This window comes from Apostichopus japonicus, chromosome 11 (genome assembly GCF_037975245.1).
Source record: "Apostichopus japonicus isolate 1M-3 chromosome 11, ASM3797524v1, whole genome shotgun sequence".
Lineage (NCBI taxonomy): Eukaryota > Metazoa > Echinodermata > Holothuroidea > Aspidochirotida > Stichopodidae > Apostichopus > Apostichopus japonicus.
Window position 1 is genome coordinate 14,546,191 of NC_092571.1, and position 25,939 is coordinate 14,572,129.

Here is a 25,939-nt window from a genome sequence, read left to right on the forward strand (position 1 = left end):
CGGGCACGGGGTTGGGGTCTGCAACTACGGGGGAGGGTGAACCAGGTGCGGAGAGTGAATCCTCACCCGGTTCCCCCTCCTTGCGTGGAGCTTCCTCCGGGGCAGTAGGTGCGCCAGAACTTGGCGCCTTTGTTTGGCCCCCACTCTTTGTCATAAAGACATAAGAGGAGGGACAAGCTCGAAAGACATGTCCCTCCTTCCCACAGAGTGAGCACACGACTTCGCTTGGGCAAGCAGAGGTATCATGCCCACACTTTTTATTTGGGCAGCCCTTGGCTTCGTGCCCGGTCTCCCACACCTGAAGCAGGTACGAGGCTGACCGGGGTAACGCACGTGAGCTTTATGCCCGGCAATAAAAAGGAAGGAGGGAATGTCCTGCTTGAGGTCGATCCGAACCTGTCGGTGCCAGTTCAACACCCCAGGGGCCTGTGCGTAGGAGCACATTTTAATAGCCTTGACAGCCCCAAACCGACCTAAAACAGTTGCGACAAGTTCCTAAGTTATAAAATTCTAACCGAATATTTTTTTAGGTGATAAGAGTAGATAGCGTACGTGTTAGTACATTCTCTTGTTCCCTTAAAGTAGGAGATCGCATGTGTTACACCTATTTCAATAACAAGTGTGTGTGTGTGTTCTTGTAGTAATCAATATTCTTATTCGGCTATTGATTCTATTTCTGTGACTAAAACAGTTCTACATTTCAAATTAAATAATCTATTGTTATGATATGTTATATTACAGAGGACAGCTATTGGCATTGGAATGACCTTGAACACCTGACCACCTTTCATTGACAGTAACCTGTCGCAACATCCTGTAATTGCAAATCAACAATAATGAAAACCAACAATATAGTTACGGGGGTCCTGATGGAACAGACCAGTTGCAGACTTACTGCGTTAGTATAACCCGACAACTAGTGAAAAATACAATATTTGGCGTGTTGTCCAGTTACGTGCAGGTCTACAACTAATCACGTTGGGATTCTTCCTCAAAATGCCAATGCATAGAATCGCTTCTCGGCCTTTTGGCTAAGATCATGTGAAGTATCTTTTCCCTTTCGATGGGAATGGTGATACACACCCGACGATGGTCACACAGTCACAATCTCGATGCAAGGGGACTGGGGTTGAGCGCGGATCAGTCGTTCGGTAGTTTGGTTTGTGTGCCCAGGTTATTTCCTGGGTGACTTTTCATAAACAGTATGCACAAAATAGCTTGTCAACTAGGCAAAAATATAATAATTACTGTCGAGGTGTGTACAATTCGCCTGTTTCGAGAAGAATATGGTTTTGTATCGATGATTGTTCAATTCAACAACTCATTGTGCAAGATTGCTTGGTGATGAATGAGATGGCTATAGCCTGCAGTGAAATAACAACCAGACGGAGTTATAATCAGTTTGTGGGCGTCGAGACCTGTTTCCAAGGGCCGTTGTTATTCTGGTTTGGGGTAATAGAGGGCCTACGGACGGTCCGATCGTTTTTACTTTTGCAGATGATTCGTGTTCAGTTCGGTGAGTGTGTGCAAAAAGGGGGGGGGGGGTAGTTCAGTTGGATATTTGTAGTTTGTTGCTGATAATTTAGTTAAGGTACGGTTAGGGTTTAGTGTTGAAAGCATTTAAGCCGTGACATTTTGAATTCCTCTGGGCGGATCACGGAAACAGCACAGTAAAGTTACAACCAATAACAACCGGTTCAAAACCACTGGGAGTACCATATTACGTAAATACCCACTAAGTGAGAATATCAGGATATAGGCCGGGAAGCTTGGCCTCGTATGAGTTGCAATAATTCTGACTAACGTCGTTCATGAGGAATACATTTTGGATATCTTACGATGATTCTAAGTTACTAATATCTGAAAACTATTAGTCTGGTCCCCTTGATTATGTACATAATATAGTATATTATAGTAGTTATTTTTTTCTGGCCCACTGTAGCGTGGTTTGCAATGCCGTGGGTGATATAGGTAGTGTGGACGGGGCGAGGTCATTTTGCAAGCAAAGAATTGTTATTTCTTCTTCAACTTTTTTTATTCTCCTCTACATGTTTCCTTTAACTTTCTCAGCAGCCCTAGTTACCTCAATCAATAAGCATTATTTATCTATATTCATGTTCTCTGGAGTAAGTTTATGTCTACGTTTTTATTTATTAAGGGATTGAAATGAAATTGAACTAGATTAAGTACTTGAATTGTATTGAGTTTTAACGGTCAATACCGCAGAACACATTGACCGAAACTAGCGACTATCTTTTGTTTGTGTAACTTAAGTGATACCGGGTTGGTTATCTGAATTAATCAGGTTGTCATTTCAAGTTACCGTCGATTCGTCTCTTCCAATCCTTGTCTACTCAGTTCCGACGGTGGCGAGGGGAGGGTTAACGCTGCATATCCAATGCACTAGTCCCCTAATGGTATTTCCATATTGTGTGTATGGAAATGACTTTCGGCAAACATGGATTACTTTGGTGAACAACCCGCAGCATCAACATGTTTAAGGAAACAATTGCTCTAGTTAGGAGACATATGGGTTGAATTCAGTGTCGGGGCTGCTATTTTGATGAGATAAAGGAGTATTAGAGATGACAGTCATTGTGGTTTATTTTTAGCGGCGAATATTTGCCGTCCAATTGTTTTTACTCTTTTTAACCATCTATACTTTTCTGTTCATTTTACGCAACAAAGAACCTTGGCGGTTGAGGGACTAGTGTATTCATCCACTGCCTCAGACGATATGTCTGAGACGCGAAAAACACATTCCATACCTGTCTTACGTTTTCGGGATATTATCCCAGCACCAAGATGTTACCATGCGATGGAAGCATTGCCAAACAACTTTATATTCGATTCTTATAGATTTATAGATAAAAAGCATTGCAAGTGCCCTCGATTTTTACATTGTGAACTTTTTAAATAAGGTCTATGAAACTGAAATGTCGCCATCACATTCAAGAGAAAGTTATCTCTTTCTAAATGACAAGCTGTGGTCTTTGAGCTCCTACATGTGAAATGATGCTTGTATTTTGACATTAATATAACGTCTTTTGGGCTATTCTTTCAAAGTTAATTAAAGATAGTCTGCACGTACTCATACAAGTACATAATATTTGTGAACGATAAGTACCACGCTCTCCTTACCATTGTCTAATCTTATTATAATATGTGTATTTAAAGACATTGATTATACACGTTGTTGATTTCTATTATTCTTATAACATGTCTTTTTAATACCTCACAGTGGTGTATGGGTAGATGCTGCTTCATAAAGATGGTATTATTTAATATGTTCCCGTGTGCCTCGTAAGCGATATCAAACTATAAATTGGGCGAATCAGTACTTTTTTATAGAAATGGATGGGCCCATCGGTCGATGAAGCTGCCTCCCATGTACGGGGTGGGTGTGTTGGGAGCATCCTTATGGGTAACTGGTGAAATCTGATGCATTTGAACTATAAATTAGATTTAATATTCATTCTAAGCGCAACTGTACTAATAACTACTTTTAAATGTTGATGTAAAGTTGAAATGAGGAAAGTAATGCACACCTCCACTCACGAATCAGCTGCTGTGATAACAATATCCATCTGAGATCGATATAGAACTTAAAATAGAGCAAGTTCTTGACTCGTAAGTATGCTGACCGATGTCATATCGCCGATCCCGAAGAAAGATGATGAATGCTTCAACGAGGAAAAAGAAAGAAAAATATCGTTAATCGTTCGATAAGCAGTAACATGATTAAAGTTCTTCGAGATGAAACACAATCAGATCGCTGTATGTATCAGTACGAAGTACTTGTCCATCTCACCCGTTACATTTCTTTGAATACAAAATATGTGACGCTGTAACGCCAACATTGATACATTTAAAGCCTGTTCATTACGCATTAACATGCTTTGATCATGTTCATGAGGTGTATGCGTGTGATATGCCCTCGCTCTCTACTCATTTTAATAAATATCATTTATTCGATTATATATTGTTATAATACGGTGTAAATTTGTGAGACAAAATACAGTCAGTAGAACCTTAGCCAACATCGTCAAGTGAATTATATGTATTCATTTCCAATGAATAACGTGTAATTCTCTTAATCCGCTGAATGTATGCGTCATCAGGCGTGGGAAAAGGACAAACCACATATCGTGTTAAGGTACAAAAGAAGCGCGCCAATATATTGAGCATTGCAGTTAGCATTTACCTGCAGAGACTTCTGTGTAATTTTAATAGAGACATAGAAAATAGATAAAGATGAGTAGGACGTAACGGAGACTCACGTTTGAAGAAAATAATATCAGCGTAACTAGGGGATGGCGTTTGGACCGGAGGGGTTGATTAGTCTGTTAGCGGACCGGCCTTTGTTTCTAAAATTAGTTGATTGGATAGTGTGTGTGAACGTGGGAATGCATGTCGTCATATAGTATTACAGTCATTATATTTATAACTTTCTTCTACTATAGTTCAATGGACGAAATAAAGTGCGTAGAGTTGTGAAGACACGGTCGTACTTTTTCTTTTCGCGATAACTTCACCGAAATTGATGTGTATCTCAGTTCAATGAAATCATAAGTAACAAAACAAAAGCAAGCAGGATGCTTGATATTTGTGCTTTAATCTGTCACGGTTTTGTAGTCTGACTTTTTTCCTGAAGATCGTCTCACTGCATTTTGAAGTTTATCTTATCTGTCAACCACCGGATATCCGAGGACACTTACGGCGAGTAACCTGTACACCTTGCCAATGAGAAGATTTTCTTTATCATAAATTTAATAAAATGAGTGTTGAAGGTACCACGAGGTTAGTTCATGAGAGGTCCGCGAAGTGCCCGATTAGAAAGAACCTAGAGTCAAGGGAATCGGTGATACGGAGAGTACCAAATTGAAACCTCAATAAGTACTATGTGAGCGCCGAATTGATATAAGATGAGTTCTACCGCTGGTAGTTGGGTCATGCTTTTGAAGTTGATCCTGCTTTCTATAGCATATCTGTAAGTAATGGGCCAACCGCATACTGATCAACTGAAATGACAAACTAAATAGTAGTCCGTGACTGGAAAAATAATTAGACTTTTACACAATGCGGTACATCAAGATTGGTGCAAAAATGGTGGAAAGATGAAGTATTCAAATTAATTTAACTAATTTAAACACCATTATGAAACAATGCATATAAATTGACAAATTGATTAAAACAAAACCCCAAATAACTAATTATGAACGCAACAGCGCTAAAACATAAAATAGTGAATTTTACTTGGAAATAGCGTAAACTAGTCCTCTAAAACACGACATCACATTATCCCAAACACCAATAGGAATAGATCCCCAACCTCTTAAACGCCTACAGTATATCTTGAATCAATAAACAAGAAAATATCACAAAATCAGAAAGCACTCAAAAGGATATGTACAGAACAGAGGAAAGAAGTAACGGCACATCTGGAATCGTAAAGAATACTCATTCTGTGCTACGGAATATTTAATAATTAATAATTTGAAATCTCTTTGAACTTAGTGGCTAGCCCGACGATACCAAGAAAAGTCTCTTAAAGGAAAATATGATCATAAATGATCATATAAGAAAAGCATTGAACACCAAACGATTGCCTATAGAGTCTAGCACTAATACTATAAATGATATTTCCAGAACCACAGAGACGTTTACAAACTCTAAACTATAATATACATAACATCAGAAAAAAACTTGCCATTGTCAAATGTCAGTATTCTACCATTAGGATCGGTTTTTAAAGATATATTATATATCATATGCTATCATTTTCTCTTCTGTGATTATCTTGTCATGTGATACACTTAATTTTGACATGTTGATTTCCATTCATTTTCATTTTACAATTTCAATATTTCGTTCAGCAGAGTTATAGTTTGTCTTTTATATTCGATTCAATGATTAAAAAGTCAGGTGAATATTCATTGTTTCTTTTTTCGAATATTGTTTGATCTTGTGTAGAAATGATGAAGGAAGTGATTTCATTTCTTGATCGAAACAGTTTTGGGTAACTTGTTTTCGTAGGAAAGGTAATATAGACACCTAATCTGCTTCCTGGTTTTACTTTCATAATTCAGAGCATAGTCAATTTAAATATATTGAAAGTATTTTTTTTTTCTAACGAACGGCATTGGAAATTTTCACAAGTTAAGTTGTGTTTATTACAGGGTCAGAAGTATGTCGTTTATTACATTATTAACACATTGTCTCTTTTAATTAGTGTCACCGTTTACGTTCAATAAGAAGGTTATTGTACAGAATATATTCAATTATCGTTTATGTATCAAACGTAGTTTTAGGACTTCGTTAATTAAAACTAACTATAGAAAGGAATCTTTTTTATATAAAATAAATCGAAATATTATTATATCATAAACAGGGCAAATTTCTTTCAAATGTTATGTCAAAGCTCACAAATCTGGATATTGCTTCAATTATTCACAATTTTAAAGCATAAATATACATGAAAGAAGAATCATTGACCACTGCACTATGGTGCTCAATATTTTATTTCCTTGATTTATTATAATTTTATTGAAATATATCATTCCATAAAGTAGAATTAAAAAAGTTCTCCGAGGGATTAATGTTTTATTACAATTGCAATATTATAAGTTTGTAAAAGAAAAGAAATATTCACACAGTTCATGACAGTTGCGTATAAATAGCACATTGTTTAAATCGGCATATGAACTCTCCTGAATCGGTGTTATCGATTAACGAAGATGACACAAAATCACATTAGGTGTCATTAATACTTTCACTTACACAGGAAATAATATACTAATAATAATACACTGTAAAGCTGTTCCATTTACTTTCCCCTTCGTTAATGAATGATCAATAAAGTCTTGTTTTTTGTTAGAGTACATGACGCTGACATTCATTAACATGCTGTTACCTGATTTCTTCATCAAGCAAATCGAAAGTCCATTAAACATGACACTATTTCTTGTGAACTTCTGTTACATCAGAGAGGTGTCTACAATACACCCTTAGTTGCCACTTTGAACGTGAATGGTATGAGGGATCATCGCAAGGGCAGTCGCATTTTCCAGTATTGTAAATCAATGGAGGTCGACTGCGTTTGCCTGCAAGAAGCACATATTTTGGAAGAAGATGTCCCTCTATGGGCTTATGAGTGGGGTGGTGGGCTGCATGCTTCGTTTGGTTCGTCTTCATCCTGTGGCACCGTCATCCTTCTGTCAGCTCGTCAGGCGGGTTGTGCCACTAGGGTGGAGACGGATCACGAGGGCCGATTGGTTTGCATTCTATTCAAGTATCCACAGGGTAACATCTCCATTTGCAATGTGTATGCTCCCAATCGGCTTTCTGCTAGACGAGATTTTTTGTAACACGCTGCCTTCCTTTGTTCCTGGTAGTGCGCCGTGTGTCATGGTCGGAGACTTTAACTGTGTCCCAGACTCGGGTCTTGACAGACTCGGAACTTCTGTGTCTGCAAGTCCCGACGCTGGGATCACAGAATTGGACAGATTCACTTCGGCACACCTTTTAGCCGATGTCTGGAGGCATATGCACCCGTGTAGTACGGTATATACGTGGGTGAGGCCTAACGGTGAAGATGCCTCCAGGATAGATCGACTGTATGCGCCCGTAAGTTTTAAATTTTCGGGTTGCGAGACGCTCAGCTGTCCGCTCTCTGACCATGACACTGTGGTAGCACGTTTTGTTTTGCCTTCCATTTTCCCGATCGGGCGGGGCCTATGGAAGCTTAACTGTCGGATTCTTGGCGAGGAAGAGTTCCGCCAAGGTTTCGAGACCAGGTACAAAGGATGGCAAACATTGAAGCCGGCCTTTGTCTCTACATCTCAGTGGTGGGATGATGTCAAGTTGCGCATCAAACGCTACGCAATTCAGTATTGCGTGACCCGCGCACGGCGTCGAAGAGAAAAATTCTCGAAGCTGTGCGCGGAGGTGAAGTTTGGCGACCCTTCGGCAGTCATCGCTTTGCAGACTTATCTCGATGAAAAGTACCACGGTGCCCGCGTCAGGGCCCGTGTCGAAGCGGTGGAAGCCGAGGAGCGCCCTTCACTGAGGTGTTACCAGTCCGTTAGCTCATCGGCGGGTGAGAGACGCGTCCCGTCTGTGCGCGCTACCGATGGGACCGTGGTCAGTGACCCTCACGGCATTGCCCGCGTATATAAAGAGTATTATTCGAGTTTGTTTACGCGTGGCAATGTCGACTTGTCGGCACAGGCTGATTTATTGAGGGGAATCTCTAAAACCGTTCCCCACGATGTCAATGATATTTTAGGGGGCGGAATAACCACTGTTGAGCTTTGAAGGGCGCTTTCGAAGATGAAGAATGGCAAGTCCCCGGGCTCGGACGGGCTTCCGAGGGAGTTCTACCGAACCTTCTGGACAATAATAGGACCCGACATCAGAGCCGTCTTCGAGGACGCCTTCCAAAACGGACTGTTAAACCAAAGTCAACGTCTGGGCATGATTACTTTGCTGCCAAAGTCTGGGGACCCCTTGGATCCCCAAAACAAGCGTCCGATCACCTTGTTAAATGTGGACTACAAGTTGCTGGCTAAGGCTTTGTGCAACCGCCTTGCACTGGCTATGCCGCATCTTGTTGGTGATCTCCAGACTTGTGCAGTGAAGGGTCATTGCATCCAGCAGAACTTGCGGTTGATGCGCGACTTGACCGACTTTGTTATTGAGCGTGATCTGCCATGTGCATTGGTGTCTCTGGACCAGCAGAAGGCCTTTGACATGGTGGATCGCGGTTTTTTAATGAATGTATTGGAGACGTTTCAGTTGCACCCAAATTTTCGTAAATGGATTTCTGTTTTGTATCAAGAAAGTTACAGTTCTGTTATCGTAAATGGGTTTTGTTCGGAGGTTTTTAACGTAGAGAGGGGGGTGCGCCAGGGGTGCCCTCTGTCTCCATTACTTTATGTTTTGTTTAGCGAGTCCCTCTCTCGTCTTTTGGAAAGGGATTCCAAACTTGTTCCATTCGTTGTGCCAGGGGGTGCCAAATATGCAGATGACGTAACGTGTGTTGTTTCGAGTCTGGGCTCCTTTCGTGCCCTCTCGCAGGATTTATCTGTCTTTGAGAGAGCTACCGGGGCGAAGTTGAATCCGGAAAAGACAAAGGGCCTTCGCCTTGGTAGCTAGAGATACAGAGACTTACCATTCGGTGCGTCGTGGTCGGATCAGAATATCAACATTAATGGTATATGGTTCGGCTACGATGCACCTTGTGACGTCACCTGGAACGAGAGGGCTGAGGTATTTGAGAGCAGGCTCGAAGCCTTTGGCACCCGCTGGCTTTCGATCCTAGGGAAAGTCACCGTAATTAATCGTTTTGTTTCAACCATCTTGTGGTACCCGGGCGCGGTGTATCCAATTCCGCGTCGCGTCCTGGTGAGGTTGGAGAGAGAGCGATATTTTCATTCATTTGGTCGGGTGGTACAGAGCTTGTCAAAAGGGCGGTAATGTACCAAAAACTGGAGAAGGGTGGGTTGGGGGTGGTTCATCTGGGAAGTAAATTGACCTTTTTGTTATTTAAGCAGTTGTTTGTAGCGGTAACTGACCCAGGGTTGCCTTGTTCATATTTTGTACGTTTTTGGGGCGGTTTGCACCTGCGTCGATGGGTCCCGGCGCTGTTTAGCAACAGAACCGCATAGTAGTACTCCAAACAGGGTGGTGCGTGTCATTTGCTCCGCTCTGATTGAGTTGCCCCCTGTTGACCTGTCACAGCCGGCCCTCGTTCACAGTTCGTTGCGGAATAGGGCCTTGAATGCAATTTTTGTCCAGGGACGTCATTCTGCCGAAGTATGGCGTTCGGTGCATTCAAGGCTGAATGGTTGCAGGCTCCGTGATCTCGCATGGAGAGTTGCACACGGTGCCTTGGTGACCAACCTAAAAAGATATCATTGGGGATTCGGTGATGGACTGTGCCCTAGGACCGGCTGTGACAGCTTAGAGAGTACTGCTCATGTTTTTTGGCATTGTTGCTTTGTAGTAAACTTATGGGAGTGGTTCCAGACCTGGACCGACCGTGTTACGGGAGACCGTTCATGGTCGGTGGGGCAGGGCTTTATTTTATATGGGGTAGACCCTCCAGTTTGTTCGGTTGCTGTGTTGCACCGCATCATTTTTGTTTGCTCTGTTGTAAAAAAACATGTTAGGCGGAATAGATGTAATTTGGTTTTTAGGGGGAAATTTGCCAGTTGGCAGGCAGTCCTGGAGGCGGTTAAGTCTGACATTCGCCTTCAAATTGAAGGCGATTTTCGCCGTTTATCTGGGGCTGCCTTTTTTGGACGCTGGTGTGCTGGGGAGGGGTTTTTCGTTTCGCTGCGTGCGGGTCGTCCATTTGTAGGTTTTTGAACGTTTGAGTGGGGAGGGGGGTAGGCGTTTTGTCTCTGCAGGTCGGCGGGCGTATGTTTATTTGGCTCGCTAGACCTGAGTTTCGTTTGTCAGAATGGGATGGTTCGGTAGTGCCGTTTGGCCGTGACGTTTTGTATCCCTCATGGCGGGTCACGTAAAAAGCATACCCTTAGTTCAATTAAATCAGTAAAACAATATTTTGAAACTTCTTGACGCCTGTTTTCACTTTCAGCTAACGCAGCTGTTTGGGCTAACCAAAGGAAATAACAAGATCCAAACATACACGTATCATTTGATACCACTCTACTGATTATATAAGAATTAAGTAATATTATATGATGTTAAATCAGTATGTGAACAATATTCAGAGGTTTGATTGACGCCTGTTTCTCACTCTCAGCTTACGAAGCAGATTGGGCTGATCAAAGGCTCTACATACACATTTGATACGGGTTTACTGTTGATACGTACAATCTACCTTTAGTAATGTTTCATCTGGTATAACAGTCTACGAGGACCTTACATATAGAAATGCTGTAAGTCAAGACACGATTAACTTCACAAGGTGATAATCACATCCAAGCCCCTGATTTGAAATACGTTTATTCTAGATTATTGTATTGATGACAGTTCCATGGTTACTCAATATAATAATATATTCACTTGAAATGATATATTTATGGTATATTAGTGGACCCCAAATTCCCCAAGATCCAAGAACAACATTGAAGCCTTTCCATTATAGAACTTTTCCTTAACTTCATAAAATCAACGATATATAAAGATTTCATTTCAACATATATCCAACTTTTTTTAAGCTGTGCGTTAACGTTCCCGCAGACATATTCTGCAATTTTTACAGTTAAATGTTTAAGATTGAAAACCCCAAATTCTGCAGATACGAAGGACAAGTCCAAGTTTTATTACTCTGCTTGGTATCACTAACTATTGAGTCCATGATTAATCAGAAAATTTTCGGGCAGATACGTCACCGATACGATACAATTCGGTATTTTTCAGCTCTAATCGAAGTACTTAATAAAATTTGCATGACATTGAAATCATATGGAAAGAGAAAGTCACATCATCCCACAACCGAAAACAATATTTTCATCTGATAGTTGCTTCATCTTGACAAGAAAAATCCATTCAGTGCCTTCGTGAAACGTTATCAGGAACATTTCGAAAAATAAAGAAGGGAGACGGGAAGGCTCCATATTGAATTATTCCAGTCTACAAAACTCTTCCAATTGCGTTATACCTTGTGCATTAACTACCGTTCCTTTCATATATTAAAGAGTTTCCCATTGTACACAAAAGTACGGACAGATATGTCTCCGGTGTGACACACCTCGGTGACATTCCACTCAAATGTAAGTACATCTATATGATATTTATATGAAGAAGAAATATTAGAGAAGGCAATGTCAAATCATACGACTCATAAGAACAGGTTTGACCTGATAGTTGATCCATCTACACTATAAAAATAACAATCAGTTCCCTTTGGAAAACGACGCTAACAGGAACATTACGAAGAATAATATAGAAAATGTAAAATCACTACGTTGCAAGTTCACGTCTCAATCAATATTCGACTGTCTTTAAGCGGTGCGATAACGATGTTGCCGCAAGCTCTTTTTAAAATGCCCCGTTCCGTCAAAAGATTAGGATTGAACCTACCTAACTTCATTTAATTATAATCTAAGTACTATATAATGTTAATATGGAAAGCAAAAATCGAAAGGAACATATCATTGTACACAAAAGAAAGAACAGATATGTAGCCGCTCTGTGATATCTCGGTGATGTTCAACTCACAATCTAAGTACTATATAATATGTATTTATTAAATATGTAGAAAGACCCGGCCACACAACAGAAAGACAGGCGAATAACAATATATTGATCTCATAGTTGATCCATCTTGACATTATTTAAAAAAAAAACAATATTCTCGAGAAAAAAGTGCATTTTCCCTTTAAAATAGTTTAGAAGGTGTAGGTTTGAAAGCAACAAGAAAACATGATCATAATCATTATCACTGTGCGAGTATTCTTCCCTGAGCATATAATCTCCGAGAAAACAGCCGATTGTACGCAACACTACGATCAGATTTGTCTCCGGTGTAGGTCATCCCCATGAGTTTCAACACTAATCTAAGTACTATATTTATGAAAACGAAATATTTGTAAAGGGGAAGTGATATCTACAGCCAAACAACATATTATTGATTTTTAGTTGCGTTAATAACAGAGAATTAATTATGTTGTCCCGTTTTCTAGTTGCAGGTTTAGGATTGAAAAACAAATCATGGAAGTAAGATAGATAATATCCGCTTCAAATCGCATCAAACATCATCGCATTGTACTGGCAGCCACAGATAAACTGCAAATTCACCTTCAACCTGATTATCCTCCGCATAAGGGTACTTTTTAAGAAAAAGTCGCCCAGGAAAGAAACTGGGCACGAAAACCAAACTACCAAACGACTGATCCGCTCTCAACCCCAGTCCCCTCGTATCGGGACTGTGACTGTGTGATCATCGTCGGGTGTGCATCACCATTCCCCTCGAAAGGGAACCGAAACCAAACCACACATGATCTTGGCCAAAAGGCCGCATAAGACTTTTCAAAAGCATTTGGCAGCCAGTGTGAAACTCACAATGTCATAAACTTTATGATAGACTGAAAATATATGCATTCACATGTTCGGAAAGATAATTCGTCAATCATAGCATAATCATTTAAATTATTCTGGATAATGAACGCCAAAATACATAAAATAGTATTAATCATCTATTCCCGTTAATTAGTGATACATATACACAAGGCATACTTTGAATGAACTTATATGTAGTTATCATAGTGTCATAGTATCAATCATAGTGGAACTATTTTTTACTGTAGATGTATAACGTATAACTGTGCTTACCTGTAGACATATACGATGGCTATCACAGAGACGACGAGTATTACGGCAATTACGATCATCAACAACGTCATTATGTTCTTCGTGTCTGCAGAAATGACAGTAAGATGCACAAATATATTAACATGAGCAACCAAACTACGTAAGTCGATTAACTTCACCGCACTTGGGTGAATGTTCTTGTGAGTTCAACATGACGTACTTTTGTTTATAACATATGTACTAACTTTGTAAAATGTTATACATTTGGAAATTGTGCTTAGATACAAGATTTCGTCGAATTGATTTTTTGCATCAATTAAAAATTACCCAACGAGGTAGGTTTGCTCGCAGTGTGGAATGGAGGGCTATGTTTTTCGCGCCTGCCCCTCGTCGTATGTAGCAAAGGCGAAACGCGACGAGCAGCCGGCAATGGGATATGTTCCAGTTACAAAGGGTTTCTAGACAGAGTAAAAAGGTGGACGTCCCGGTGCCCCCTCTGTATCCCTTGTTGATACTGACCCCTTACCGAACCCCGCAGATCACCCTACTGTCACTCGCTTCCCTTAACTCCTCCGACAGACGATTCCAGCAGTCTGTCGAACAGTGACTCGGTCTCTTTGAAATCGTGTCCTGGTTTGATGAGGTCGGAAGCCCTCTCTGAAGAGGTCGGCTTCATGTGATTCCGTTGAGGAATTATGTAACAGAACCCGCGTAAAATGGTTGGAGTCCTCTTTAGAGTCAAATGTTTTACTTCATTTGGTCTGGTAAAACAGAACTTTTTAAAAGGGTGGTTTTATATCAGACTTTAGTCACTGGGGATTTGGGTGTGGTTTATTTGCCCAGCAAACAGCAAACTATCCACTAAGGCAACTGTTCGTAGCAGTAGAAAATGAAGGTCTGCCATATTCGTATTTTTGCAGATTTTGGGGTGGCTTATATGTGCGTCGTTGGGTTCGAAATATGTTACGGAACTCGGCGTACTACGTTCGTTGTGGTGTTATTGTTAGCATCACTGAAGCATTGCATTACCAATAGCTTTCTGTGGATTTGTCTCGGCCTTCTAATATTCAGAAGATCATATTAGAACAAGCTGTTTGACCGAGCTGTTCGCACAGAATCATCATCCGACCGATGTATTGTGATCTGTACATTCTAGGTTACATAATACAAGGCTTTTTCGGACATGATTACTGGTGACCGATCATTGATCAGTGACGTTTTGGATTCCGCTTAGCGCATTACTTAAAAGTACCGGCAAATAACATAGCAATATGTTGACTTGTTTGTATGCGGTCCGTCAAATCGATGAAAGCTACAACCGACGATGTCTGGTTAAAGAAACTAAAATACATAAAAATGATTGAATTTTGGTATAAATGGCACACCGAGAGTTGAAATATTAAATAACAAAAGTGAATTCGTTTGCTGTTCTACCTGGAATGTGTTGAAAAGAACCCCTTCAAAGAAAAATCTCTGTTTGTCCGATACAATTGTCAATCACTTAATTGATCATAAACGGAAAATAAAAACATCGTGTTTTTGTTTCGTTGTTTATCATTGTTTGACCTTGTAGTAATAAGAAACAATCAATGAATTAATTAATTTCCTCCTCGAATAAAAAAAAAACTATTCAACTTGTTTGCCTGTATGTAGGAAAAACAGAGAAATTAGGAAAGAGAAGTACACTTCCGGGTTTTACTTTAACAATTCAAAGCATAACAAGCTCCAAGACGTTGGAATTACATTTTTCTCACGAATGGCATTAATAGAGATTCTTTAAGAAAAGTATAGTGGATTAACTTCTGTTTAAATGCTTTTAGAAGTTTTGACAAATGAAACCTTCTAATCGATACGATACAATACAATTTTGAAAACTTTCTTTGGATTTTTGTTGGACCTTATAGTGTTCAATAAGAATATTAATGTGGTGATTGCATTCATTGATCGATTAGCATTAAACTTACTTTCGTGAACAATTTACTAGTTATAGGAAAAATAGCTAGCAATACTTTTACTTTATAGTTTTCATGTATAGTTTACTAAAAGACGGTAAAATTTGCCTACTACCTTCAAACGAATGAAAAATCAGCATATAAAACGTCCGCATAACGTCCGAAATAAGTGTTTCGAGTGAAAATGAGATACCAAATCTGATTTCTTTAAAATAGTACTCGCACTTTTTTCAAACAACTTAATTATTATTTACACCAAATTTTCCTGACTTTCCCTTTGATTGGAAAAGGTAGCTTGTGTGAGCTAGATGGAGGTTTTTATTGATTCTCTTTATAAGTGGAACTAAAATAAATGAGGTTATTTCTGTTTTGACAACATCAAAAACCATGGATCTCTCTGTCTAAATCACGTCAAAATAATATTAAACAAAATATGACTTGTTAGGATAAATAAAAATTAAACCCTGTCTGTTCTTTTTCTGATGATCCTATGTTAGCTAGATTAACGAAATAGTAGACTAAAACTTTGATGATCTTCCAGGCAAGATTAGAGCGTGTTGCGTAGTTACATAGTGATAAGGTCACATGAGATGTAGTTTCCTAATACTGCATTGCTAAAGAAACTGTTAGATGTGCTGCAGTGATAGTACTTGAGATGACAGTGCCATGGATTCAGTTGTAAGTATTTTGGATTATAAACGTCCAACACAAATACTGAAATTACAAAAAACATAATATACAGCTTCCTTTAGTCAGTGGTTGTGACAAAAGCACCAACCAGTTTAGTTTTTGATGTTTCCATATTCTTTGTTACCTTTATTTGATTATGTTGGGAGTAGTAGATCCCTTTGAAGCTGTGGTGAAATTTACTTGCATCTTCCCTCGTCCATCTCACAAAAAAACCCATGAGATCATTACGTCTTCCCCCCACCCCCCCCCCTCCTCACAGGAACTGTTAGGTCACAACCACGTTTTTCATTTCACGTCATGAGAATTACCATCAAGCTTCTATACAGTCTTATATTTTAAATCCAACTATGAATCCTAGGATGCCGTCTTTCATTACAATTTTGGGGTACGCAATGAAACCACACTGAAAAACATAATTCTCCAGATTATGCAATTTGTAACATTGGAATACCAATAATTTGCTAAGCTTTTGTTCTCCTAAACCTTAACAGTATTTAATATCTATACGTTGTACGTGTTTCTGTACGTTTAGTTGAACGATTGCAAATAATATGTACAACAAAGTAAGGTTGCATCTTGAATGAGTTTCACAAATGTGGTGACTCAGGAACGGGACCTCTTCGTCTATCCAACAAATACCTAAGGTCAGAGAAACTGGAGAAATGAAAACACGAGTAACAAATATTTATTACAGCTTTATACTTTAGTATGTTTCATAAACTATGTTGTTTGTATTGTTTTCTTTAGTATTTGGAAAGTGGGTTAAGATATTGTCTGCCAGCAATGTTCTTACAAGCTTCATAATATACAAATATCATAAGAGCGATGACTAACCTTGATCGGTTCTAGAGATGTTAAATTCACATCTGTCATCGTACTGTGATGTAGAAAGGGACTCCAACGGTTCATGAGTAGCGATGCATCCAACAATTGAGTTCTTATCACAAGAAGTAACGTACACTGAAAGCTCTTTAGTTCCGTTATTATCTGTGTAATATTTCTGATAATCACAGCCCTCGGGTTTGATTACTTCCAGATTTATCGGTGGATACCCGCCTGTTATTGAACAAGATAGGACGACGTGGTATGATGCAGATGGAGATGAGGAGGGGCCTTCACAAACAAGAGGTGTAGGAGGCTGGTAGACTGTAAAGAATTTATATATGTAATGAGTGTAAAGAGTATACGGGAGTTATCATCAGTCAATGGTAGACGATAAAGTACAAACATCGTCTCGTTGAAGGTTGAAGATGGAGTAAGTGAAATTAGCCTTTGTAACTCAAGGAAAGTAGCACGAGTAATCCTCATTAACTTAAGTAAATGTTTATTGATAGAGAAAATTTCCTTCTTTACCTTTATTATACAAGAAATGACATTGCCAATTAAAAATTGCCGACATAATGGGGGCTAGAAATGAAGTATAGCAATATTACGTTAAATCATAATATTTAAGTGGTGCACTCGTATCATAAAATAGAAGGACTTAATGTAAAGAATGTAAAGAAAACTGGTGACGCTCTCACATGCAATAGGATACTTAACATGACTCCGTGAGCATTCTACCTTAATTTTAATAAGCTATGAATAATTCACGAATGCTTCCACAATGTGACGTTACAATGTAGACATACACCTACGCCTCGTCAAATGCATGACTAAGTTAAATATATTTCATCTAAAGCATTAAGCAAGAGTATTACTATAGTAATATACTATAATAGAATATCCTGTTTACATATAAAATCAATTATATTATATTTATCGAATTTTTGAGATGCCACAAAAACGAGATTAGAAGACACAGAAGCTATCCTTAAATGTGCACAGACTGAGAGAGTAATACTGTACTTAATGTATTAATAATCTTGTTACGAGTTCAATTATTGAAATACGAACATGTTGTAAAGCAAGACAAGACGTTACAATGTAAAAACCCATAGTTACATCCGAACTACTTGTACTTGTTTGTAGACATGTTCATTGATGGCTATCGCCATCGGTAAAAGTATATTAAAAAGTAAAAAATGGCAAATCAGGCCTTGTTATGAACTGCATGGACTGCTTTTTTCTAAGTTTTTTTTTATTCGTTTAAAGTGATAGTGTGTGCCGTAAATTTAAAAACTACTAGCCCTACCGACGGAGAAATTATTCAAAATATGATACTAAAATTATCAGTATCCCACGAAATATAATTTTAAGTGATGGGTAAAAAAATATATTCGATTTCGATCCACAGATATTCTACACATATTTCATTTCTTTGTTTTTCTCCATAAATTAAGAAAGAACTGGAAATATCAATGAAATTTGGTATGATAAAACATAATCAATATCATCTCACAAAGTTGCTCTACGGAGTACTAAGCGTTTTATGATTGCTAACTGCATTCTTTTGTTCCGTTCGGTTACAACAATTTACTTGGCCAATATTTCCGGTATTTTATCCAGCCAACTCCTCCCTGTTCATACAAAGTATGTGTTTTGCCACTTAAATCAGACGAGATATGAAAATGGTAAGACACCGGTGACATAGAACGCTGGTTGCAGATATCAGATAACGGTATGGCTTACCAGGATATGTCTTTGGAACTTCCCAAGCACAACTATCAGAGAAACCTGTGATGGACATGAAGCCCAAGTGTCCCTGGGTAGCAAAACAACCCACTGTTGAATTACCACTACACGAGGTAATATAAATCTTTAACACATTATCTTTACCTTCACGTGAATAATACAGTCTTTTGGTTCAATAACGTGCAAGTCTACAACTGGATATGCGTCTGGAATGGAAAATGTCAGTTCAAATTTATAGTCATTATTCGGATGTAAAAAAAAGATTTTTCCTTTCACAGAGGAGAGGTGAAGGAGAATGATAAATGGTGAACAGACGGTAAGTATGTTGAACGAGAAGTATGTTATAGTAATCATCGAGCAATGACACATGGTAGGTTCAAGCATCTTCTGGTTGGTGGTTTAGGGTTGAAAAATCAAAATCATGAAAGTACGATGGATAATCTCGTTGTGAGCCTTCTACTTGAAATAAATAACGATTGACTGTATAATTAACATGTAAAACAAACAGCTCAGTGTAAGCAAAAGTACGGGTAAATGTATCTCCGGTGTGGGCCATCTCAGTGAAGTTCAACTCTAATCAAAACATAATTATATATTTATATGAAAATGAAATATCTCGAAAGGCAAAGTCACACCCTACAACAGAACAAGTCTGTCGATTTGGTAGTTGATCTTGAACATTGAAATCACAATCGGTACACTCGGAAAAAGACATTAACTGCAACATGAAGAAGAACAAATCAGAAAAATGTAAAATCTCCATTTTTAAAGAGTTCTTATCTTTACAATCTTTAGCATTCACAACATGTAATATCACTATAGCCACGCGTCTAAGATCGCTGATACTAAAATAGTAAAATAAAATATATCAAACAGTTTTTTCAATGAATTTATATAAATTCCCTTTCTTTGTTGATAGAGCTGTGTCGACTATAAATTTGGAAGAACAACGTATTCGTCCGAGCCTCTTTCGTTAACATGAAAGTTGCTTGATGTGAAGTGGTTGGTAGTTGTAGTAACTATGACAGATTCCAACAAGGATGGCATCTTACTTACAAACATTTGCCACAATTTCTTGAACATCCGGGTTCTTATCATACATGACAGCAGATTATTTCCATTATATTTGACTTTTACACTGACGTCCTCTGCAAATATAATTGCACAATCATGAACATATTATCAATTTCCATCAGCTCAAGATAAACTTCCGTGAAAATGATGGTGTTTTACTCTGTTAAAGTTTGTAATGTCTACTACAAATGGTGAGAATAGGCGTAAGGGGTGGGTGATACAATGCGAAAACAGAACGGTGAGCATAGTGAGCAGTAAAAGCACGTGTTTGGGAATAGGAGCGAACAAAATAATTCAACTAATCTTAAATGTTTTCTTCACTCCCCACTTATTGAACAAGAATAATGGGTTTTAATTTGTGTATCGAATTTAGCTTTACAGAAAACAGATGTGGTTAATACTTATAACATTAATATTTCTAGATTGAATTACTGACAAGGAACATAATTTAAAGGGTTCCCGGACAAATCCCCCCGGGACGATCCCCTTCCTCGGAAATCTCGACGATTGATTGATAGCCGATGTAGGCGGGGTTTAGGCTATTAGTCCAGTAAAAATGAGGGTGAACCTAGAACTAACTGCAACAGAAGATTCCATTTTTCATATTGTTGTTGTGTCCCCACTGAAGCATTTAAAGAAATTGTTCGAAGCCCCGCCTACTCATGAATATTGATGCCATTGGCACCACAAACAAAAGGGACTATCTACGCACTATTGGTAACCTACCACCAAGTATGAGACTGATCGGATTTTGCATCGTTCAGTTATCGTGATTACAAGCCGGCGCCACAGACACACACACACACACATGCGTGACAGAAATTCCTTTGCCTCTGGTAAGGAATAAAAAAGAGTCAAAGAAAAGTCTACCCGGAAACAAATGCAGCTATTGTGCGCGCGAAGTACGCAGAATATGTTAAGGTTATCTAGCTAACATGTATGTGGAAGGAGTAAAAAATTCTCACAGCATCAATGCAGCCAGTGCGCTCTAAGCGCGACAAATCTATTTTTTCACAAATTTAATAAATTTAACTTCGCTGTTACTTTTTTCTCAGGTGAGTTGGGCCTGTTGGTTATGCTTATATAACATAATATAGTACGCACGCAGTTTTTATTGGTAACTAGCGTTAAAAAATCGTTCCAATTGGGTGCTCCCGATTGACAATTATCTGTGGGACAATATTCTCCAAGGGGGGGGGGGGATTCCTGGTGGAAATTGTCCGAGCGGGTAATTGTCCTGGGTAAGTCCGGTGGGGAGTCGACCGGGCTGGGAATTGTCCAGGTGGAGTTTTCTGGTGTGGGAATTGTCCGGGGGGTATTCTTCCAGGGGGAGTTGTCTGGGGGTAATTGTCCGTGGTGTAATTTTCCAGGGGCGTTGTCCGGTCACCTTTTAAAGAGTCTGATGTCGTACAACCTGAATACAATACCCTCTGAACAAGGATAGTGGGTTTTAACTTGACTATCACACGTTGCTTTACAGAAATTGTACGTGGTTAAATTTAAATTGGTGAGTGCTGGGAGATCATAATACTGATTAAAGTTAATATTACTAGATAACTTACTAACTGACAATGTATTACAGGTCCTCGTAAAATATGGATGTGACATGAAGATAGTAAACGTAGGGAAAATAATGTCGCTCGTTCCATTATTAAAATATGCCATGAACTCACCCTATATCTTCACAGATTCGATACACACCAAAAACCACTGAAATAACAACAGTCCAATTTTCTTACAAGAATAGGTTGCTTCAACTAAGTCACTACACCATGCAATAAAGACTATAGGTACTTCCCTCGTTACATCAATACTTGCTAACTATTCATTGGCTCTTTTGCCAAAAGCCTATGTGAATCATGCAATGGTGCCGTCTTCCATGTAATATACCTAGCATATGTTCTAATGTAGTTATATTCGCCACTACATGCAGTTATCCTTTCCTCAAAATACATAAAAAGACTATTTATAAACACAGCAAGGCTTCACTGTATCACTGTACTAAAGTACTTGTGTGTTTGTACGATAGCGTTGAAAGTTCACAAATATGAACAAGGCAAAGGCAGGTATGCCAGGAGGTGCCTGCATGATGGAGCTTGGGGTCAGGGAAAAGAAATCCCTCGACCATACCCACCAGCCCACTGACTTCGGAGCAGCGAGTGCAAGGAAACACTTTGAAAGAGCTAAAACTCATATTGGATTAAAATTGTGTACTTTAACATTAACAGGGAACTAGCAGTTAGAAAAGTACGTTGCTTGTTTTGGTGCGATTTAGTATTCGGAAAGTGTTCTTAATCTGAAGCATTTTCTAAGGTGGTGGGTTTTTTTTATATGTTAGACGATGACTTTAAAAATGATGAATAGACAGCCGGATTTTTCTTTCAAAGCATTTGCGTACACGGTTAATAAAATAAATGACAAAAGACTCACCTGGATTACTTTTAGAGATATTAAATTCACATCTGTCCGAATACTGCGGTGTAGAAAGGGACGCCATCGTTTCCTGTATAGCGATGCATCCAACAGTTGAGTTCTGATCACAAGACGTAATGCCAACAGAAAGCTCTTGAATACCGTTTTCATCCGTGTAATGTTTCTGAAAATCACAACCTTCGGGCTCAATCATTTCCAGATTTATCGGTGGAAACCCGTTTGTTATTGAACAGGATATAGTTACGTGGTAGGAGCCAGATGGGGATGAGGAGGGGCCTTGACAAACAAGAGGTGTAGAAGGCTGGTATACTGTAAAGAGATGATAGGTGTGATGAGAGTTAAGAGTATACGGGGAGTCAGCATCAGTCAATGACAGATGATAAGTACCAGCATCCTCTCGTTGAAGGTTTAAGATGGCGAAAGAAAAATCAACCTTAGTAATTTTAGGCCGGTAGAAGTACCGATCTTCCTCGATATATTCTACTTTTTCTTGAAATAAATATCGATTGACTGTCTGATTCAGTCTTATTTGTATACCGTTGTAGGAGTAAGTCCCTTTAGAGGGAACGCCTCCATTAGTACGTCCGGTAAAGTTCATCACTACTCGTAAACCATATAAATTTACATATATTTCATTTATAGATAATTGAATATGATCTCTATTAACAGCAATATCCGGGAACGAGAAGTCACAGCCTAGCATAGCGTAGCATTCCTTTGAATTTACTGTTTTTCCTTCTGTGCAGTGATAGTTACAACCGATTACGTTACAAGCATATAATACAATGAGATGCAAGAACTTTGAAACAATGAAACCATCCATGTTTAAATAACTAACGCCTTTTGAAGTTGTCCAACGTCGCAGACGTGCGTAACTTTGTAGCTACATCCATTTGACAACCCATATAATAGATATGAAGTGATGTTTGTTTCAATGCGCATGCGTTAATTTGCCTTCAACTGCGCACAACTGGAATTATATTTCGGACATTAAAACATGCAAGAGTGTGTTTCAGTTTAAACATCATTGTATTTTTTATTTGAGCAGTTATATTAGCTATAAAGTTATGCTTTTAATATAACATTGTTATTTAGTGAAATAAATATATGTGTGTTTATATGTGTGTCTGTGTGTGTGTGTGAAGGGTTTCGTTGTCCTTGTTTCGTGTTATTGCTATTGATTTCATTCTTATACGTGGCTTTTGAAACAGTACCCTCCAGTAACCTCAAATCGAGTTTTAGTATGTAACGAATGTCATTACAGAACTATACTTGTACTGAATTAGACAAAGAAAAACACATGACGGGAACACAACGTTGGACTTCAAATAAAGCACTGACAGAGCCAAGGAATATAGACATTATTTTCACAATTTTAATGTGACACAAAACAGACTGACTGCACCTGAGACTGATGACGCCCTCGCATTAAAATAATAAATAACAAAGATGAATTCGTGATCACTCCACCTTGATCTCCTCCTATTAACCAAAAAACGTAATAACAGTTTTTATTTTGTTTATATTGCTTATCCACGAGAATTCATATCACTATAGTTCTCGATCATTATTGAATTATTTTTAGTATTACTTTATCACAGTTTAAATATAACAGGATCGTGGACTCATAAGGCAGTAAGATAAGTAAAACGCACTCACAAATAGTAACTCCATGATTTACCTTCGTTTTATTTTTTTGGCAGAATCCCTAGCCGACCCTTACATATTGATTAATTTATGGAATTTAATTAATCGCATTGTTCATTGTGCCGTTATCAAGTTATTTATATCAACTTTGCACACTTCGATAACGAGAGTCCATGCCGGCTTTGAACTCAGTTCGTTTTCAAAGAATATGGCAACGCTTTGTCAAGAACTGAATACCAGTCGCCGTTTGGAATGTCCTTTAACCCACCTTGCTTAATAACCATCCGTATAATTGTAGTTCTATAATGTGGAAATACATTAAAATTCACTTCAGAAAACGAAAAGACACATGATAGCATCCCTGTGAACGAATATGTAAAGTGATTTCATATTTAACTCTCTACAGTACAGTTTTTGCTAGATGTTTCAACGTCTAACTCTAGATGGCTTTAAGTCAAACATAACAGGGTATGAGCAGATAAATGTTAGATAGAGCTTACCAAATAGACGGTATGTGTGTTGCATTACAATCGGGCCGGCGGTTGAGTCGCTGTTTGTAGACTTAACGTCAACTTGATAAGTTCCAGCATCGTGTAGTTGGATGTTTAGGATTGAGAAATAAAAGTTATAGCAGTAATGCCTATAGTTACAATAGAGGTTTTCTGCTTTGAAAAGATAACGATCATAATTATGATCTTCATAATACCAGAACATTCCAGAGTAAAGAAAGGGAGCTCGAGGAACAGCATCATCGGTAGCCAGCTCGGTGAAGTTCAAATCTAATCTAAATATATATCTATATTCATATGATAATGAAATACTTGGAAATGATAAGTCACAGCCAACAACCACGTAACAGTCTGTTGATTTTACTGTTGGTCCATCTTGACAATGATAATCACAATCAATATCTTTGGAAAATGACAACATTATTAGACAAATGAGAAAACAAGGTAAAACAGGTAAAAATCCCATATCGATAGACTACAGTAATGTACCAATTATTCACAGTAGTTATGTTGAATGTCGTAACTGCAACACTTAACGCATTCTGTCTGTAAAGCGAGGAGCGCTGTTTATTAATCAAAGCAAGGAGTCGTTATTAAGAACCACCCGTACATGCTCACATGTGTGTTTTTTTTTTTCATTGGAATAATATATGTGCTGATTCAAAATGAAAGTGATCAGGATGACAAATTATTTTGATAGGTATGTCACAATGGAATTCACCTGAACTTATACTTTCGAGATAAGTAAGTCTGCTGATATATGTAGTGATATCATAACCTTTAACTGGTTAACTTAATGGATATAAAGCCGTTCAAATAGCTCGGATGATTTTATTCTATACATGCAAGTCAAACATGTATTTCTGGATTTTCTGTGTCTAGTGCATTTTACATAAATACTATCTAACTTAACCAGATTCACCACTGAATGAATTGTTACACATATCTATTAAAGACAGAAAACATGTCTTTGGGGCTAAAATGGAGAATCATTCGAAGCAAGCTTTTTTATATTTCAACAACTTTACTACTACCAATTAATACTCAAAATAAGATATTTGTAAGCAGTCAAACTGAGACAACCCTCAAAGATTTCGCAAACAATGTCCTTTTTTATTTAAAATCGTACATAGTAGGCAATAAGTAGGCAACGCAGGTGGTTTTAGCCGTTTATTATACTAGTTTAGAGACAATATTTCATGTGTATTTTCAAGTGTTACAAGATAGTTAAAATAATATTATCATATATGTGAGACCAAAAACCGTCCATTGATTGCCTAGCTTATTTTCAACAATTCAATTTTTCGGTCGAATGATCCAACAACAATGTGGAGTGCATCCTGTGCTAGAGAATTGAAGGGCGGGAAATTACCTCATACCTGCCTCCCATCCAACCACCAAAACACATTAGAACGAGTTTGATGGCTATTTAATAATAATAATAATAATAGCCGAAACAACCGGTAAATATGACGTGGTTAAAAAGTGGAGATTTCGTTCATGACTATGATTCATTCCTAATAAATCATGACTATGTTACGTCATTTCAGATGATACAATTTGAAACGGTAAAGCTTCTTTAATATTTTTTCTACATTTGTGTTAATTACCCTTTATTTTGATTGGTAGATTTGCCAATCATATAAAATGATTAATCTAGAGCGTTTATGATAAATTGGTTAATATACTATAAGGATTACATATTCAGATCCTGACTGGATCACTGGGTTGTGTCCTTTGGCTTATTCAATTACCTTTCTTCACTCCTGAGTGTGA

The 25,939-nt window shown here is 38.3% G+C and overlaps 1 long non-coding RNA gene across 1 annotated transcript; it reads right to left on the reverse strand.

The window, feature by feature from the left end:
* Positions 1-13,149: 13,149 nt before the first annotated feature.
* On the reverse strand, positions 13,150-24,721 carry LOC139975712 (uncharacterized). The gene is made up of 3 exons (XR_011795861.1): positions 24,155-24,721; positions 16,761-22,316; positions 13,150-13,390 (listed from the first exon to the last, which is right to left on the reverse strand). It is a non-coding gene; the product is annotated as an uncharacterized lncRNA (long non-coding RNA).
* Between the last annotated feature and the right edge of the window lie 1,218 nt (positions 24,722-25,939).